Raw genomic sequence first — 12,881 nt, 5'->3', positions numbered from 1 at the left:
GCCTACTATTCACAAAAATTTTTTTAAAAATAGAAGATATTGAGCGTGAACATGACTACCGGATTTATCCGGCATCAAAATTCCCCCAATTAACTGCAATATATATTCTCGTGTTGTATATATTATTTCTTGTTATGTACTATTTGGTTGGAGTAGAAATTGATTCTTCAACCATGACAACTTCACACGCCACCCTTTGCACTCTGGTTTTACCGATGTTTTCCCAAGAAACGCACTGCAAAGTCCTTCCACATTTTTATACTCATGCTGCAGTACCACTGGCATCCCATTTTTTTGGACCCCGAGTTGCATTGCCACATCTTCCAGAGTTATCGTACATTCTCCACACGGCAAATGAAATGTGTGTGTTTCTGGTCTTCAACGTTCAATCAACGCACTGATCAAACCTGGGACCAACTTGTATTCTCGCATAAATGTTACATAGTAAAATCCAGCATGTTGCAAGTTTTCTTCTATCAATCGGTGTGGCTTGGACAGAATATGTAGTCGATGACAAAGGACTCGCTGCTCGTCCTCCTGCAATTAAATATTTCAAAAATATTTATCACAATTATAAATTAATATTGAAATATTTAATAATAAAAATTCATTAAACAAATATTTTTATTTTACTAAATAAGAATAAAACCATTATTCTCAAATGAGTAGAAATATGTTCATTGTCAAGTCTCAGCAGTGGAATTTAGCCGGCCATTCCAATGAATATGTAAAAAACATTAAACAATAATATTTAAAAATCATTTAATATAATATAATGATAACTAATTTACACTCCACAAGAACAAAAAATAACAAATTATAACTTAAACTAATAAACTATTTTTATTATAATTCAACTTAAACTAAAACTAACAAACTAAACAACTAATTAACTAGTTTTTTCTATATAATATAAGGCTAATCAACAGTCAAACTAACAAACTAATATAAATTAAACGACATATAATAAATAATTTAATATAATTTAAACTATAACTATATTTTAATAAAATAACGACATATAATAAACCATAGTACATTAATTTAATATGATTCAACAAACAAATTAAATATAATTCTTCAACATTAATCTAACTTAAACTAACAAAGTAATTAACTAATTTTTTATTATATAATATCATTAACCTAAACTATGCCCACTAATTAAATAACTAACTAATTAATAATTTAATATTTTCAAAAAAAACTAATTAATAATTTAAACTAATTTATATGGCTAAACTTATGCTCGATTACCTTTTTCTTCTTCCTTTCTCTTCCTTTCCATCACCTTTCTTTATTCCTTTCCTTCACATTTCTTTCTTCTTCAGTTCTTCTTACAATCGAACACCCCCCACACCGAATATATAGCAACTGTAACAACCCGAAAAATTGAAAAAAAAAAATATAATTGTAATTTGGGGTTTTAATTAAGTTAATTGGTGAAATTTGAGGATTTAATTGGAAGTTTTTAAAACTTGTAGCATGTTTTAAAAAGTGGAGGAAATTCAGTGACCAATCACTGAATAATGCCAAGGAGTGTCGGCAGATTGTTCTTCTTCTTATATGCGTGCAAATTGATTCTGGTTTCATTCCAGAACAATTTGCTAAGTTTTTACCCCCACGCATCTCAACTTTCAACCACGATCCTGACGTCGTCCGACCTCCGATCATTGTTTTGAAAACACCATCGTGTTCATCATCGAGCGAGGAACAAATCCCTTAGATTAATTGAAGCGAAACGCTGCCAAACGCCGGGAATTTCCAGTCAAAGTCTTGATGTATTTTTTTAGCTAAATCGGAGAAAATCTTAAATTCATCGCTGATCGTTGCTCCGTTTACGACACCTCCCGCACCATCGCGTTCCTTGTGCCGTTCCGAGTCCGCCGGTGTCATCCTCGATCTCCGTTGACGGCGGCGCGTGGGGAGGTGGATCAGTCAAAGATTCGACCGAGTCGAAATCGAGCTCTCCGCCGTTCAAAAATTTGAACCGATCTTTGTAAGTATCTCGAAATCGCTCAAAATAATTTTTAGAAATTTTTCCGTGATTTTTAGAGCCCCGGAGGACGTCGCACGCGCCCACACGCGCCGCCGCAGGCGAGTGAACGTTGGAAACTGGTTTTGACCGGTTTAACCGGTTTTGAACCGGTTTTGACCGGTTTGACCGGTCACGACCCGTTTACCCGTTTACCCGACCCGACCAGTTTACCCGACCCGACCCGTTTACCCGACCGTTGACCCGACCCGTTGACCGTTGACCGTTGACCGTTGACCGGTGCTATTCTGGGAATTAATTCGGTTTTGGTGCTATTCTGAGAATTAATTCGAAATGGGTGCTATTTTAGTAATTTTCAAAATATTTTGGGAATTAATTTGAAAATGGTGCTATTTGTGTAAAATGTTTGAAAGTTTGTTGACCTACTTTGACCAGAACTTTGACCGGCTTTGACCGGCTATTAAACGACCTTTGTTTTCGACCGAGAATACCTATCCTGATAGTTTTCGACGTCCCGAATCCGTTTTTGGGGTCCGTTTTGCTAAATTCAAACCCGAAAGTCTCCAAATTGTCAGTCAAAACCGTTGACTTTAACCGAAAGTCTGTGAGTTAGACTCAAACCTAAGTTGTCACATATCCCATTCAGAGGTTTTTTTTTTTTTTTTTTAATCTTACAATACATTATATTAATAATACAGATATGTCCAAAATTATAGCAAATACATGTCACCAAACATAACTGAAAAACATATAGAAATATATGTTCGTACAAAATAAGTAGTTGATTTCCACTGATGCCAAATCTGCTAGCTTACTGTCTGCTACTATCTGAAAAAGGGTAAAAACTACAGAATGAGCTAAAAAGCTCAGTGTGCTCCATACAGTATATAAGAAAAATATACAGATAAAATCTTTCAATGAAATCGGTTTATGCAATATGTTTTTATTTTTATTTTTAAAACATGAACACTACCCCCATCCGTTCACATCATAGTTGTGTAGGTTCCCCAGAACCATACACCCAACCGCACATGCCATTTAGACCCTGAGCACAAAGCCGAGAAGTCTGCAGATAATCTTCCTTCAACAATACCCCCCCAAATGACAATGAATGTATTAAATTGAAAACAATGATTAATCACTTAAAACATAACAAATATTTCATACTTAGAAACCATATGCAGAAATACGGAAATCAGAATTCAAATCAATAATTCAGATATCAGATAAGCAGATCTCAGAAATCGGTATGAAATACCTTAATTCAGAAGTTATATCAGAATATACAGCAAATCAAATATCAAATACTCGGTATTCAGATAAATTATTTAAATCAGTAATATAATACTGTTAGGAAACACACCTGTAACAGTCTGGGAAATCAGATAGGGAAGCCTATTACTGGGTATGTCGATCACGTTCTGCTGCAGCGCTAGACCCTACGAATTGGAAAAATCCTTATTGGAATCCTAATATAAATAATCTAAATATTATTTAAATAATATACTGAAACCTACGGGTAATTCTCGTATTACGCGGTTCAGACTGATCTGACGAATGGATAACACCGGACCTAATTGATCCTTGCTCAGGTGAAACACGAGTACCTTCATAAAATATTTTGTCGAATCAATTCCTTAACCAAAACTCTTAAAAATAATCAAAACATTAAGATACTAAGCCTTTTTGAGTTCACATGCTCGATTTGGGAATTTTGGGTCAGAATTTGGCAAAATAGACTTCGGAATCAAACTCAGGACGTCGAAAAACATAAAGTATGACCTTCTAAAATTTCGAATTCTTGGTCAAAATTAAAGTCAACGGTTTTGACTGACAATTTGGAGACTTTCGGGTTTGAATTTAGCAAAACGGACCCCAAAAACGGATTCGGGACGTCGAAAACTATCAGGATAGGTATTCTCGGTCGAAAACAAAGGTCGTTTAATAGCCGGTCAAAGCCGGTCAAAGTTCTGGTCAAAGTAGGTCAACAAACTTTCAAACATTTTACACAAATAGCACCATTTTCAAATTAATTCCCAAAATATTATTTTTTTTTGAAAAATTACTAAAATAGCACCCATTTCGAATTAATTCTCAGAATAGCACCAAAACCGAATTAATTCCCAGAATAGCACCGGTCAACGGTCAACGGTCAACGGTCAACGGTCAACGGGTCGGGTCAACGGTCGGGTAAACGGGTCGGGTCGGGTAAACTGGTCGGGTCGGGTAAACGGGTCGTGACCGGTCAAACCGGTCAAAACCGGTTCAAAACCGGTTAAACCGGTCAAAACCAGTTTCCAACGTTCACTCGCCTGCGGCGGCGCGTGTGGGCGCGTGCGACGTCCTCCGGGGCTCTAAAAATCACGGAAAAATTTCTAAAAATTATTTTGAGCGATTTCGAGATACTTACAAAGATCGGTTCAAATTTTTGAACGGCGGAGAGCTCGATTTCGACTCGGTCGAATCTTTGACTGATCCACCTCCCCACGCGCCGCCGTCAACGGAGATCGAGGATGACACCGGCGGACTCGGAACGGCACAAGGAACGCGATGGTGCGGGAGGTGTCGTAAACGGAGCAACGATCAGCGATGAATTTAAGATTTTCTCGGCGATTTAGCTAAAAAAATACATCAAGACTTTGACTGGAAATTCCCGGCGTTTGGCAGCGTTTCGCTTCAATTAATCTAAGGGATTTGTTCCTCGCTCGATGATGAACACGATGGTGTTTTCAAAACAATGATCGGAGGTCGGACGACGTCAGGATCGTGGTTGAAAGTTGAGATGCGTGGGGGTAAAAACTTAGCAAATTGTTCTGGAATGAAACCAGAATCAATTTGCACGCATATAAGAAGAAGAACAATCTGCCGACACTCCTTGGCATTATTCAGTGATTGGTCACTGAATTTCCTCCACTTTTTAAAACATGCTACAAGTTTTAAAAACTTCCAATTAAATCCTCAAATTTCACCAATTAACTTAATTAAAACCCCAAATTACAATTATATATTTTTTTTCAATTTTTCGGGTTGTTACAATTCTCCCACTCTACAAGAAATTTCGTCCTCGAAATTTACCTTATGAAAATAGATGCGGAAATTGAATCTCCATTGACTCCAACGTCTCCCAAGTAGCTTCTGAGGGGCTACGATTACTCCATTGAACTTTAACCATTGGGATACGCCTATTCCGAAGAACTCGTTCATCTCTCTCTAAAACCTGAACAGGCTCCTCTTCATATGACAAATCAGGTCTCAGCTCTACCTCATCAACCTGAATGATGTGATCTGGATCTGGACGGTATCGCCTCAACATAGAAACATGAAAAACATCATGAATACGACTGAGCTGGGAAGGCAACTCAAGCTGATAAGCAACAGGTCCAACTTTCTTCAGAATACGATACGGCCCAATAAATCGAGGACTCAGTTTACCTTTACGTCCAAATCTCAATACATTCTTCCATGGAGATACCTTGAGAAAAACCTGATCTCCAACCTCAAACTCGATATCCTTACGTCGCTTATCTGCGTATGACTTCTGCCTATCAAATGCCTCCCTTAAGCGATCACGGATCAGTCTAACAGTATCTTCAGTCTCTCGTACCAAGTCTGGACCCAAAGTTTTTCTATCATGCAACTCTGTCCAACATATAGGAGTACGACATCTACGTCCATACAGAGCCTCATACGGTGCCATGCGAATACTTGTCTGATAACTATTATTGTAAGCAAACTCAGCTAATGGCAAGAAATCTTCCCAACTACCACGGAAATCAATCACACAGCCCCGTAACATATCCTCCAACACCTGAATCACTCGCTCAGACTGTCCATCAGTTTGAGGATGAAAAGCTGTACTGAAATTCAAACGAGTACCCATAGCCTCATGCAAAGCTTTCCAGAACCTGGAAGTGAATCTCGGATCTCGATCAGATATGATAGACAACGGAACACCATGAAGTCTAACGATCTCATAAATGTACAACTTAGCCAGTTTATCCAGAGAATAATTAACCCGAACAGGGATAAAGTGCGCTGACTTGGTGAGTCGATCAACAATCACCCAGATAGAATCCTTTTTGGAAGGAGTTAGAGGAAGACCAGTAACGAAGTCCATCGTAATACGCTCCCATTTCCACTCAGGAATCTTAATTGACTGTAACAATCCAGATGGATGCTGATGCTCTGCCTTAACCTGCTGACAAGTCAAACACCTCGCCACAAAATCTGAAATATTTTTCTTCATACCAGTCCAAAAGTAGCGCTCTTTGAGATTATTGTACATTTTGTCCCCACCAGGATGCATAGCATAAGGACTACTATGAGCCTCCTGAAGAATAACTCGTTTCAACTCATCATCTTTAGGGACGCAGTAACGACTGTGAAAACACAAAATACCATCCTGATCCACAGTATACTCCGAACTCGATCCTTGCTTAACTTGTTCAATAATAGGAAGCAACGAGCTATCAAGGAGTTGTTTGGCCTTAATCTCCTTGGCCAAAGTAGGTTTAACTTGTAGCTCCGCTAACAGACTGTTATCATCAAATAAGCTCAAGTTGGCAAATAAGGCTCTGAGATCTGATATCGCCTTACGGCTCAAGGCGTCTTCCACTACATTAGCCTTTCCTGGATGATATTCTATCTCTAGATCATAGTCCTTTAGAAGTTCTAACCAGCGACGTTGTCTCAAATTTAATTCTTTCTGAGTAAGTAGATACTTCAGACTCTTATGATCAGTATACATATAACACTTCTCTCCGTAGAGGTAGTGTCTCCAGATCTTTAAAGCGAAAACCACAGCAGCTAATTCCAGATCGTGAGTAGGATAGTTACGCTCATGCGGCCTTAATTGACGTGACGCATAAGCGACAACCTTCCTATCTTGCATCAAAACACATCCTAATCCAGAATGAGAAGCATCACTGTAGACAGAAAAATCCTTCCCAGATTCAGGCTGAATCAACACTGGGGCTTGAGTTAAAACAGTCTTCAATTTCTCAAAGCTAGATTGTTGGTCTTCAGACCAGACAAATGGAACATCTTTCCTCAATAGTTTCGTCAGAGGAGCTGCAATAAGGGAGAACCCTTCAGCGAAACGACGGTAGTAACCAGCTAAACCCAAGAAACTACGGATCTCAGAGACGTTCCTGGGTTGCTTCCAGTTCAGAATAGCCTCCACTTTGCTCGGATCCACCTGAATACCATTAGCAGAGACGATATGTCCAAGAAAAGTCACTTCGCTGAGCCAGAATTCACACTTGCTCAACTTAGCGTATAGCTTATTCTCCCTTAGAGTCTGAAGAACAATCCTTAAATGCTCCTCATGTTCTGCTTCACTTCTAGAATACACCAGTATGTCATCAATGAATACAACTACAAACTGGTCCAAATAAGGTCGAAATACCCTATGCATCAGATCCATAAAAGCAGTAGGGGCATTAGTTAACCCGAATGACATCACTAAAAACTCATAATGCCCATATCGAGTACGGAAAGCAGTCTTCAGAATATCCGAATCTTTCACTTTAAGTTGATAATAACCAGATCTTAAGTCTATCTTTGAAAAGATAGAAGCCCCTCGAAATTGGTCAAATAGATCGTCGATTCTGGGCAGAGGATATTTGTTTTTCACCGTGAGCTTGTTCAGTTTCCTATAATCGATACAGAGTCTCAACGTCCCATCTTTCTTCTTGACAAAGAGAACTGGGGCTCCCCACGGTGATACACTGGGTCGGATAAATCCCCTGTCCAACAACTCCTGGAGTTGAACTTTCAGTTCCTTAAGCTCCTTTGGGGCCATACGATAAGGAGCCATTGAAACCGGGGTAGAACCAGAATAGACTTCAATCTTAAACTCGACTTCTCTATCTGGAGGTAATCCAGGCAACTCCTCGGGAAAAACATCGGGAAAGTCTTTGACAATTCGGATGCCTTCAATATCAGATTGTGATCTCCTAGTGTCCAAAATATAAGCAAGAAACGCCTCGAAACCTTTCCTGATCATTTTCTCCGCTACCAAGGCAGACACAACATTCGTCAGAAATCCACGTCGTTCCCCGATCATTACAATCTTTCGATTATCTGGGGTCTTCAGAACAACTCTCTTAGTCTCAAAATCAATATTTACTCGATGTTTGTCCAACCAATCTACACCGAGAATCAAATCAAACTCTTCAAAGGGTAACTCTATCAGGTCAGCCAGAAAAATCTCCCCATTGATCTCTATAGGGCACTCTCTAAAAATACAATCCAACACGATGGATTTGCCTAAGGGGCTTTGAACTATCACTGAACGCTCAGTATTCTCAACAGGAATATTTAGACCCTCAGAAACGGAATGTGATACATAGGAATTTGTAGAGCCACTATCAAACAATGCAAAGTATGGAACTGAATGAATAGTAACAGTACCTGCAGTCACATTAGGCCCATCTCGATCTTGTCGAAGTCTAGCAGTGTAAACCAATGCAGGTTGTCTAGCCTCAGATCTGACTGGACCCCTACTCTGAGATGCTCGGCCTCTATTAGCCGATCCAGGTGCTCTCTCCTGAGTACGACCACCTACAGGAGTCTGAACAGTACTCTGAGTACGAGCGGGAGTACGAGCTGGTGTATGAACTGTAGAAACTGACACTGTGCAATCCCTTATAATATGGTCACTAGAACCACATCTAAAACATGTGCCAAATTTTCTTCTGCATTCCCCAAGATGATGTTTCCCACAGTAATCACATGTCTGCAAAGGTTGCAACCCAGAAGATTCACCATGTCTAGTAGACTGAAAAGTTGAAGCACCAGATGCAACAGGTCTGACACTCGCACCGCCTCTCTGAAAGGAATCACCCATGCCTCTCTTGCTAGGATGTGCAGAAGAATTAACAGAACCAGAAGGCCTCCTGAATCGGGTTTGAGCTCGATCACTATCTCTCTTGTGCTCCATACCCAGTCGCTCTATTTCCTCAGCAGTCTTGGCTATCTCAACCAAAGCATCAAAATTCCTCTCTCGGTGAGTAGCGACTCGACTCCTGATTTCATACCTGAGTCCATTCTCGAACCTCAAGCATCGATCTGTCTCAGTATCCACAAGTCCAGGAGCATATCGGCTCAATCGGATAAATTCAACCTCATAATCCATAACAGACATATTACCCTGCTCCAGATTCTGAAACTCCTGGCGTCGCTCCTGCAGATATCTCTCTCCGATGTAGCGACTCCGGAAGCGCGTCTTGAAAAGATCCCATGTTAATTGGTTCCTCGGAATACTACCAGAAATGGATTGCCACCATCTGAAGCTTTCTTTCTTCAACATAGTTAGGGCCCCCTTTAACTTTTGCTCAGGTCTGAGGTCCATCTCATCCATAATCCTCTCTGTGTCCTCCAGCCAATACTCAGCGTCTGTCGGAGGTCCACCAGTAATACCCTCAAATGGTACTACACCAGCAGCAACCAGAGAATTTGAAATCTCCACTGCCGTCATGTTACTAGGGGCTCTAGCAGCTCTCTGAAACATGCGGAAGATAGCTCTATTAATGGCGTCTTCATTCATCTCAGAATCCTCATCTTCAGTGACGGGAGGGTCTCCCATAGGAGTAAACTGATCATCATGAGAAAGAGTCGGATCTACTTGCGGAACAGGAGGATCACGTGGTGATATCGGATCGTCTATTGTAACAGAAGGTCGAGTGACTCGCCCTCTACCACGTCCACGTCCTGTCCTACGACCTCTAGCAGCATTCATCGTTGGATCTATAAGGCTCTACAGAAAGAATTTGAAACATGTGTCAGATTAGCATCAGGGATCTCGAGAAAACTTTAAATCATAATATAAGGTGACATTTTTTTTTTCTTCTTAAAAATCCAAAATTTAGGACCCATGTACAGTCCGAGTGTTTAAAACCGAAAGCTCTGATTGTTGAAATTTGAGGATTTAATTGGAAGTTTTTAAAACTTGTAGCATGTTTTAAAAAGTGGAGGAAATTCAGTGACCAATCACTGAATAATGCCAAGGAGTGTCGGCAGATTGTTCTTCTTCTTATATGCGTGCAAATTGATTCTGGTTTCATTCCAGAACAATTTGCTAAGTTTTTACCCCCACGCATCTCAACTTTCAACCACGATCCTGACGTCGTCCGACCTCCGATCATTGTTTTGAAAACACCATCGTGTTCATCATCGAGCGAGGAACAAATCCCTTAGATTAATTGAAGCGAAACGCTGCCAAACGCCGGGAATTTCCAGTCAAAGTCTTGATGTATTTTTTTAGCTAAATCGCCGAGAAAATCTTAAATTCATCGCTGATCGTTGCTCCGTTTACGACACCTCCCGCACCATCGCGTTCCTTGTGCCGTTCCGAGTCCGCCGGTGTCATCCTCGATCTCCGTTGACGGCGGCGCGTGGGGAGGTGGATCAGTCAAAGATTCGACCGAGTCGAAATCGAGCTCTCCGCCGTTCAAAAATTTGAACCGATCTTTGTAAGTATCTCGAAATCGCTCAAAATAATTTTTAGAAATTTTTCCGTGATTTTTAGAGCCCCGGAGGACGTCGCACGCGCCCACACGCGCCGCCGCAGGCGAGTGAACGTTGGAAACTGGTTTTGACCGGTTTTGAACCGGTTTTGACCGGTTTGACCGGTCACGACCCGTTTACCCGACCCGACCAGTTTACCCGACCCGACCCGTTTACCCGACCGTTGACCCGACCCGTTGACCGTTGACCGTTGACCGGTGCTATTCTGGGAATTAATTCGGTTTTGGTGCTATTCTGAGAATTAATTCGAAATGGGTGCTATTTTAGTAATTTTTCAAAAAAAATAATATTTTGGGAATTAATTTGAAAATGGTGCTATTTGTGTAAAATGTTTGAAAGTTTGTTGACCTACTTTGACCAGAACTTTGACCGGCTTTGACCGGCTATTAAACGACCTTTGTTTTCGACCGAGAATACCTATCCTGATAGTTTTCGACGTCCCGAATCCGTTTTTGGGGTCCGTTTTGCTAAATTCAAACCCGAAAGTCTCCAAATTGTCAGTCAAAACCGTTGACTTTAATTTTGACCAAGAATTCGAAATTTTAGAAGGTCATACTTTATGTTTTTCGACGTCCTGAGTTTGATTCCGAAGTCTATTTTGCCAAATTCTGACCCAAAATTCCCAAATCGAGCATGTGAACTCAAAAAGGCTTAGTATCTTAATGTTTTGATTATTTTTAAGAGTTTTGGTTAAGGAATTGATTCGACAAAATATTTTATGAAGGTACTCGTGTTTCACCTGAGCAAGGATCAATTAGGTCCGGTGTTATCCATTCGTCAGATCAGTCTGAACCGCGTAATACGAGAATTACCCGTAGGTTTCAGTATATTATTTAAATAATATTTAGATTATTTATATTAGGATTCCAATAAGGATTTTTCCAATTCGTAGGGTCTAGCGCTGCAGCAGAACGTGATCGACATACCCAGTAATAGGCTTCCCTATCTGATTTCCCAGATTGTTACAGGTGTGTTTCCTAACAGTATTATATTACTGATTTAAATAATTTATCTGAATACCGAGTATTTGATATTTGATTTGCTGTATATTCTGATATAACTTCTGAATTAAGGTATTTCATACCGATTTCTGAGATCTGCTTATCTGATATCTGAATTATTGATTTGAATTCTGATTTCCGTATTTCTGCATATGGTTTCTAAGTATGAAATATTTGTTATGTTTTAAGTGATTAATCATTGTTTTCAATTTAATACATTCATTGTCATTTGGGGGGGTATTGTTGAAGGAAGATTATCTGCAGACTTCTCGGCTTTGTGCTCAGGGTCTAAATGGCATGTGCGGTTGGGTGTATGGTTCTGGGGAACCTACACAACTATGATGTGAACGGATGGGGGTAGTGTTCATGTTTTAAAAATAAAAATAAAAACATATTGCATAAACCGATTTCATTGAAAGATTTTATCTGTATATTTTTCTTATATACTGTATGGAGCACACTGAGCTTTTTAGCTCATTCTGTAGTTTTTACCCTTTTTCAGATAGTAGCAGACAGTAAGCTAGCAGATTTGGCATCAGTGGAAATCAACTACTTATTTTGTACGAACATATATTTCTATATGTTTTTCAGTTATGTTTGGTGACATGTATTTGCTATAATTTTGGACATATCTGTATTATTAATATAATGTATTGTAAGATAAAAAAAAAAAAAAAAAACCTCTGAATGGGATATGTGACAACTTAGGTTTGAGTCTAACTCACAGACCGGGTCTAGGGGGTTACATTTGGTGGTATCAGAGCTTTCGGTTTTAAACACTCGGACTGTACATGGGTCCTAAATTTTGGATTTTTAAGAAGAAAAAAAAATGTCACCTTATATTATGATTTAAAGTTTTCTCGAGATCCCTGATGCTAATCTGACACATGTTTCAAATTCTTTCTGTAGAGCCTTATAGATCCAACGATGAATGCTGCTAGAGGTCGTAGGACAGGACGTGGACGTGGTAGAGGGCGAGTCACTCGACCTTCTGTTACAATAGACGATCCGATATCACCACGTGATCCTCCTGTTCCGCAAGTAGATCCGACTCTTTCTCATGATGATCAGTTTACTCCTATGGGAGACCCTCCCGTCACTGAAGATGAGGATTCTGAGATGAATGAAGACGCCATTAATAGAGCTATCTTCCGCATGTTTCAGAGAGCTGCTAGAGCCCCTAGTAACATGACGGCAGTGGAGATTTCAAATTCTCTGGTTGCTGCTGGTGTAGTACCATTTGAGGGTATTACTGGTGGACCTCCGACAGACGCTGAGTATTGGCTGGAGGACACAGAGAGGATTATGGATGAGATGGACCTCAGACCTGAGCAAAAGTTAAAGGGGGCCCTAAC

General features: G+C 40.0%; 2 long non-coding RNA genes across 2 annotated transcripts; one reads left to right on the top strand and one right to left on the bottom strand.

Annotated features, from left to right (window-relative positions):
- Window positions 1-3,396: 3,396 nt before the first annotated feature.
- Window positions 3,397-4,438, bottom strand: LOC120185335. Its single transcript, XR_005522111.1, has 3 exons — window positions 4,407-4,438; window positions 3,514-3,603; window positions 3,397-3,435 (listed from the first exon to the last, which is right to left on the bottom strand). It is a non-coding gene; the product is annotated as an uncharacterized LOC120185335 (long non-coding RNA).
- A 6,000-nt stretch (window positions 4,439-10,438) lies between these two features.
- Window positions 10,439-11,456, top strand: LOC120185336. Its single transcript, XR_005522112.1, has 3 exons — window positions 10,439-10,470; window positions 11,250-11,339; window positions 11,418-11,456. It is a non-coding gene; the product is annotated as an uncharacterized LOC120185336 (long non-coding RNA).
- Window positions 11,457-12,881: the final 1,425 nt, after the last annotated feature.

The sequence above is a fragment of the Hibiscus syriacus genome, unplaced genomic scaffold (genome assembly GCF_006381635.1).
Source record: "Hibiscus syriacus cultivar Baekdansim isolate YM2019G1 unplaced genomic scaffold, ASM638163v2 tig00113096_pilon, whole genome shotgun sequence".
Taxonomy (NCBI): Eukaryota; Viridiplantae; Streptophyta; class Magnoliopsida; order Malvales; family Malvaceae; genus Hibiscus; species Hibiscus syriacus.
Note: the sequence above shows the minus strand (reverse complement) of the source record. Positions and strands in the feature narration are given on the sequence as shown.